The 5,537-nt window shown below is 37.6% G+C and overlaps 1 pseudogene; it reads right to left on the reverse strand.

The window, feature by feature from the left end:
• Positions 1-4,075: 4,075 nt before the first annotated feature.
• Positions 4,076-4,645, reverse strand: LOC131277548 (proteasome subunit alpha type-3 pseudogene; annotated as a pseudogene).
• Positions 4,646-5,537: the final 892 nt, after the last annotated feature.

Here is a 5,537-nt window from a genome sequence, read left to right on the forward strand (position 1 = left end):
ACAACCATTAGAGTGGTAGTTGATTCAGATGAGAGGATGGGGGATGGAGGATGGTTCGGGCCTACAGTATTGATATCAGAATATGTCCTCGTAATATGTCATTCATTGTAAAGTGAAAACATGTTTTTGCATGAGAAGGAACCTGAGAGAAACTTCGTGGGGTTATCAAGTTCACATCACCAGTGGTGACCCAAAAGGGGATCTCCTACCTCTACTGATGGGCTGCACTCCTAACTCTCCTGATGGTCTGAATGTAGGATCTAACTCTCAGGAGAAAACACTGGGCAAAGCCTGGGGTCATTTGTGCTCCTTAAATTTCTCAAATATGTGAAAATGAAAGAACTTCTCAGGAGGAGCTCCATATTGAAGTTGACTGGATAAAGCAGACTGGAAAAATGTATTTTTGAGAGAGTTTGAGAAGGATGAGACAATAGATAAAAGTTGAGTTTTGTGAATGGGATTACAGCATTGAAGCAAAGCTGATTTCCTAATTTGGGATGTTCTAGTAGAGTGTCCTTGTTTTGCAGGTAGATATATTTTTGTGAAATGTTTATTAGTGGGCAAATGGGATAAAATTAAAATCACTGGGGAAGCAGCTGGTGAGTCTAAGCAAGGGATTGGATTGGGAGTTCTTTGTACCTACTCTTGCAATTTTTTTAAAAAGAGGTACTGGGAATTGAACTCAGGACCTCGTACATAGGAAGCAGGAGCTCAAGCACTGAGCTACACCCACTCCTACTGCAATTTTTCATATCTTTAATATTATTTCAAAATAAATGACTCTGAAAAACACCCATGTTGCTACCATCCTACTAAAGTATGGAGGCCAAATCTACTTCAATGCTATTCAACCAAAGTTGAGAAAGCAATTGACATTTTAAGAACGGGACGTGGAGTTGTCCTGGATAGTGCTTCACGGACAATTACGGGACATTATAGATCCCCCCAGGGCCCACTGGATGGAACGTGAGAGAGTCTGGGCTATGATGTGGACCATTGACTATGGGGTGCAGTGATGCTCAGAGATGAACTTACCAGGTGCAATGGATGTGTCATGATGATGGGAGAGAGTGTTGCTGTGGGGGGAGTGGGGGGCGGGGGCGGTGGGGTTGAATGGGACCTCATATTTTTCATAATGTAATTAAAAAAAAATAATTAAAAAAAAAAAGAACCTGGATGCTATTAAAGAGAAAACGGGCAATTATTATAATAATAGCACAATGTCTTTGATGTCCTGAGTGATTTGAGTTGTTTGTGGAAACAGCAAGATATCTGTATTTCAGTTTCCCACAGGAACTCCTTCCACTGCTGCATGGTGTGGACCTCGACCACCCTTTGTCCCAGGTTGAAAGCCATGGAGGAGGACATTATATAATTAGATGGAAAAATAACCAGAACTGAAACCATAGGAGTGAAGCTAATTAGATTTCAAGGTAGGTTCCACAGGAAAGCAGCACTTGGCTTTTCTACTAAAGTTCTGTACTCTTCATCTTGTTCTTTTCTGGTTAAAAATCTCCTCTATTTGTCTTCCCTTTATACAAGGAGGAACAGTTCATACACCTAATCAGAATTACATTTCAAGGGACACACCCTGCTTACACAGATGCTAACGCTGGCCAGGTTTCATTCTGTGGGATACACCCTGTTCACTTTGATTGAATTTATCATACATTTAAATTTTTTAAATCTCATAAAATTTGCAAACATTTTGTATTCTTTATTAATTAAATACTTTTTGACTGAATTCTTTGTCCCAGGAAATTTCTGGATCCTTGAGATTATGTAGGGACCCAGACGCACTGGATCTCTGTGGACAGAAAGCTAGAATCCCCTGGAGGAAATATATAATTTTTTAAAAAGGGAGGGGGAGTGTATGCGGTTTAAGCGATTGAGCACCTACTTCCCATAAGGGAGATCCCAGGTTCAGTTCCTAGTGCCTCCAAAAAACAAAGATGAAGAACAAGCCTTGTGACTGAAGAAGATTCTTTATTTCATACTTTAATTGGCCACTTGTTAATACACTTTTATGAGGATCTTTTCAAGTGTTTTCTCCATCTTTCTACTGGGCTCTTTGCCTTTCCTTTTAATTTGTAAAAGTTATTTCTATATTAAGGCTATGAGTCCTTTCTTGGAAAAATGGATTGCAGAAGTATTTTCCCACTAGTTGTCTTGATTTGCACTTTCTCCATGTTGTCTTTTGAAGACTAAAATTCCTTATTTTATCTTTTATTTTATCACTGTTTTAAACAAATCAACTTTATTGACACATATTAATAAAGCATAAATTGTTCCAAACTAATCAATGGTTTTACATTTAATCACATATCGGTGCATTCATTACTTCAGTCATTTTAGAGCACTTCCATGATTCCAATAATAATAATAATAAACAAAACAACAAAAAAATCTCATCCCCTCTAAATCTCTTTATGCTTCCCCTGCTGTACAAAGCTGCTATTCTTTTTCTTTCCCTCTAGTATATTTGTATTTTTATTTTGCAAAAATGGTCTTATACATGCAATATCACCCACATTCATGCTTTATGTGAGGTTTCACTGTCTTATGAAATCTTATGTTACAGTTTTAGCTTTCCTTCTGGTAATATACATGTCCTTAACTTGACCTTTCAACAAATGTCATACCCATATATAGCTCAGCTAACTACAAACACCATGATGTGCTTCTATTCATTTCCAAAGATTTACAAATAACCTTTTTACCAGTTATGCACAGATTAACCCTCAGCTTTCTATTCTCTACCCTCCTTTACTTTTCTGGTGACCTATATTCTAATTATTAACTTCATGAGTTTACATTTTATATTTAGTTCATAAAAGCACAGTCATACAGTATTTGTATTTTTGTGTCTGGTTTCATTCAACATAATGTCCTCTAGGTTCATCCATGTTGTCATATGCTTCACAACTTCATTTCTTCTTACAGCTGCATAATATTACAGTATGTGTATATACCAGAGTTTACTTATCCATTCATTGGTTGATGGACACCCAGGTTGTTTCTAACTTTTGGCAATCATGAATAATGCCACTGTGAATTTCAATGTCCAGATGTCTATTGGTGTCTCTGCTCTCAGTTATTCCAAGCACATACATAGTAATGATATTGCCAGGTAACATGCTAGGTCCATATTCAACTTTCTTAGGAAGTGCCAGTCATTCCTCCACAATGGCTGTACCATTCTGTATTCCCACTAACAGTGAATAAGCGTTTCCATCTCTCCATACCCTCTCCAATATTTAGTTTTCCAACTTTAAGAGTAGCTGGTGTAATAGGTGTGAAATAATATCTCATGTAGTTCTGATTTGCATTTCCCTAATTGCTAATGAAAAACATTTTTTTTCATGTGTTTCTTCACCATTTGTATTTCTTCTTTGGACAATTTTCTTTTCAAGTTTTTTGCCCATTTTTTAATTGGGAAGTTTGTCTTTTTACTCTTGAGTTGTATAATTTCTTTGTATATCTTGGATATTAAACCCTTACTGGATATGTGATTTGTTTTTAAAGTGACAGATTAGGATCTTTAATTCTTAAATCCACTCTTCCTTATGGCAATAAAGGAAAAGAGAAAAATTCTTGACTCACATGTTGTAGGATCTGTTTTTCTAAATAACTCCTAAAGTTTAAGAGAGGAGGATAACCAACAACCTTTTAAATACAAAACTGGGCAACAACAGCCCAGCAGGTTATTTTTTGCTTCTACATTAGTGGACTGGGGTTTTAAATCCATATGATCCAACAGCCTCTAAGGAATGTTTAAGCAGGCATTTTAATTGAGTACTGAGTTTTCAATTGCCCACACTAATTTTGTTAAGCAGATATTAGTCAAACATCAATGATTATAAGACAAAAATTTAATGACAATTTGTTACTGGGTATATAATAATCCATTGGTCTAAATAGTTTACATGGGATTATATAGAAATTTAAAACAGAAGCAGATGTAAATGTTACATATTATCATCATCAGATTCATCTTCTTCCTTTAAAGATTCCTTGACATATTTCTCTGCTTCTTCCCTTATATCTTTTGGAATAATTTCATGTCTTCCTTTAGTTATTCACCAACCCAGCTGAGCTCTAGTTCAAATGCTTTATCTTTAACTTCATCGCGTGCTATGTAAATTATTTTTGCAACTTCTTTAACAACGTCACGGCAGGTCATTTCTTTCATTTGAAGCTTTTCAATTTCTGTCTTTGCAGCTTGCCTGACTTTACCAAGGGCACAGCCCCAATAACCATATGAAACACCCGATGGATCAACCATGTAGAGTTGTGCACCATCATTCACAATGCAAGACCCGAACATGAAACTGCATCCAAAAGGTCTAACAGCACTGTACAGTGTATAGGCATGAACATACATGGCCACTCTGTCTGCAAGATCTTTGAGTGGAATGTTATAGCCAAAGTTAGATCTAAAGTTGGAAGCTTCTTCTCTTGCTATGTCTGCTAAAAAATGAGCATCTACTAACAAACCTGCTACTGCCATTTCAAAATGCTGATCAAGATTAAAAAGCCATTTGTTGGAACCTTCTTCATAAAGTTTAGAAAGGACTAATTTTTCTACTCCGAAGACAACACCATCTTTACATCTGATCCCAATACTATTTTCCACAGCCTTCATAGCATATTCAACTTGAAAAACTCTCCTATCAGGAGAGAATGTAGAGGCTGACAGGTCATACCCAGTGTGAATAGAGCCACCAGGTTGTGTAGGGATTCCAGGCCCCAAACACTTCCACTACCCTGGATATGTGAATGACAAAGATTTTCTCCCATTGAATTGGCTGCCTTTTCACCCTTTTGACAAGATCCTTTGAGGTGCAAAAGTGTTTAATTTTGAGGCAGCCCCATTTATCTATTTTATCTTTTGCTGCTCCTGCTTTGGGTGCAAAGTTTAAGAAACTAGCACTGGTCACAAGATGTCGAAGATGTTTTCCTACATTTTCTATTAGCACTTTTATGGTTGTTTCTTTTATACTTAGGTCTTGACCCAATTTGAATTAATTTTTGTGTAAGGTTTGAGATAGGTGTCCTCTTTCTTTAGGCTATGGATATCCACTTCTCCCTGCACCAAGTACCATGCTGTTTTTACCACTGGCTTGGTAATATCCTTTATTTTTCTATTTTTAAAAAAGATATATTTATTTCCCCTTCCTGCTCTCTGTGTCATTTGCTGTGTGTTCTTCTGTGTCCACTTGCATTCTTGTGATTGGCACTGGGAATCTGTGTCTCTTTTTGTTGTGTCATCTTGCTGCATCAGCTCTCCGTGTGTGCTGTGTCACTCCTGGGCAGGCTGTGCTTTTTTTTCATGTGGGGAAGCTTTCCTTAGGGGGTGCACTCCTTGCACATGGCACTTCCCTACATGGGGAATACCCCTGCATGGCACAGCACTCCTTGAATGTGGCAGCACTGTGTGGAGGCCAGCTCAACACATGGGTCAGGATGCCCTGGGTTTGAACACTGGAGCACCCATATGGTAGGTGAACACTGTATCAGTTGAGCCAAATCTGCTT

This window comes from Dasypus novemcinctus, unplaced genomic scaffold, assembly GCF_030445035.2.
Source record: "Dasypus novemcinctus isolate mDasNov1 unplaced genomic scaffold, mDasNov1.1.hap2 scaffold_134, whole genome shotgun sequence".
In the NCBI taxonomy this organism is placed as follows: Eukaryota; Metazoa; Chordata; class Mammalia; order Cingulata; family Dasypodidae; genus Dasypus; species Dasypus novemcinctus.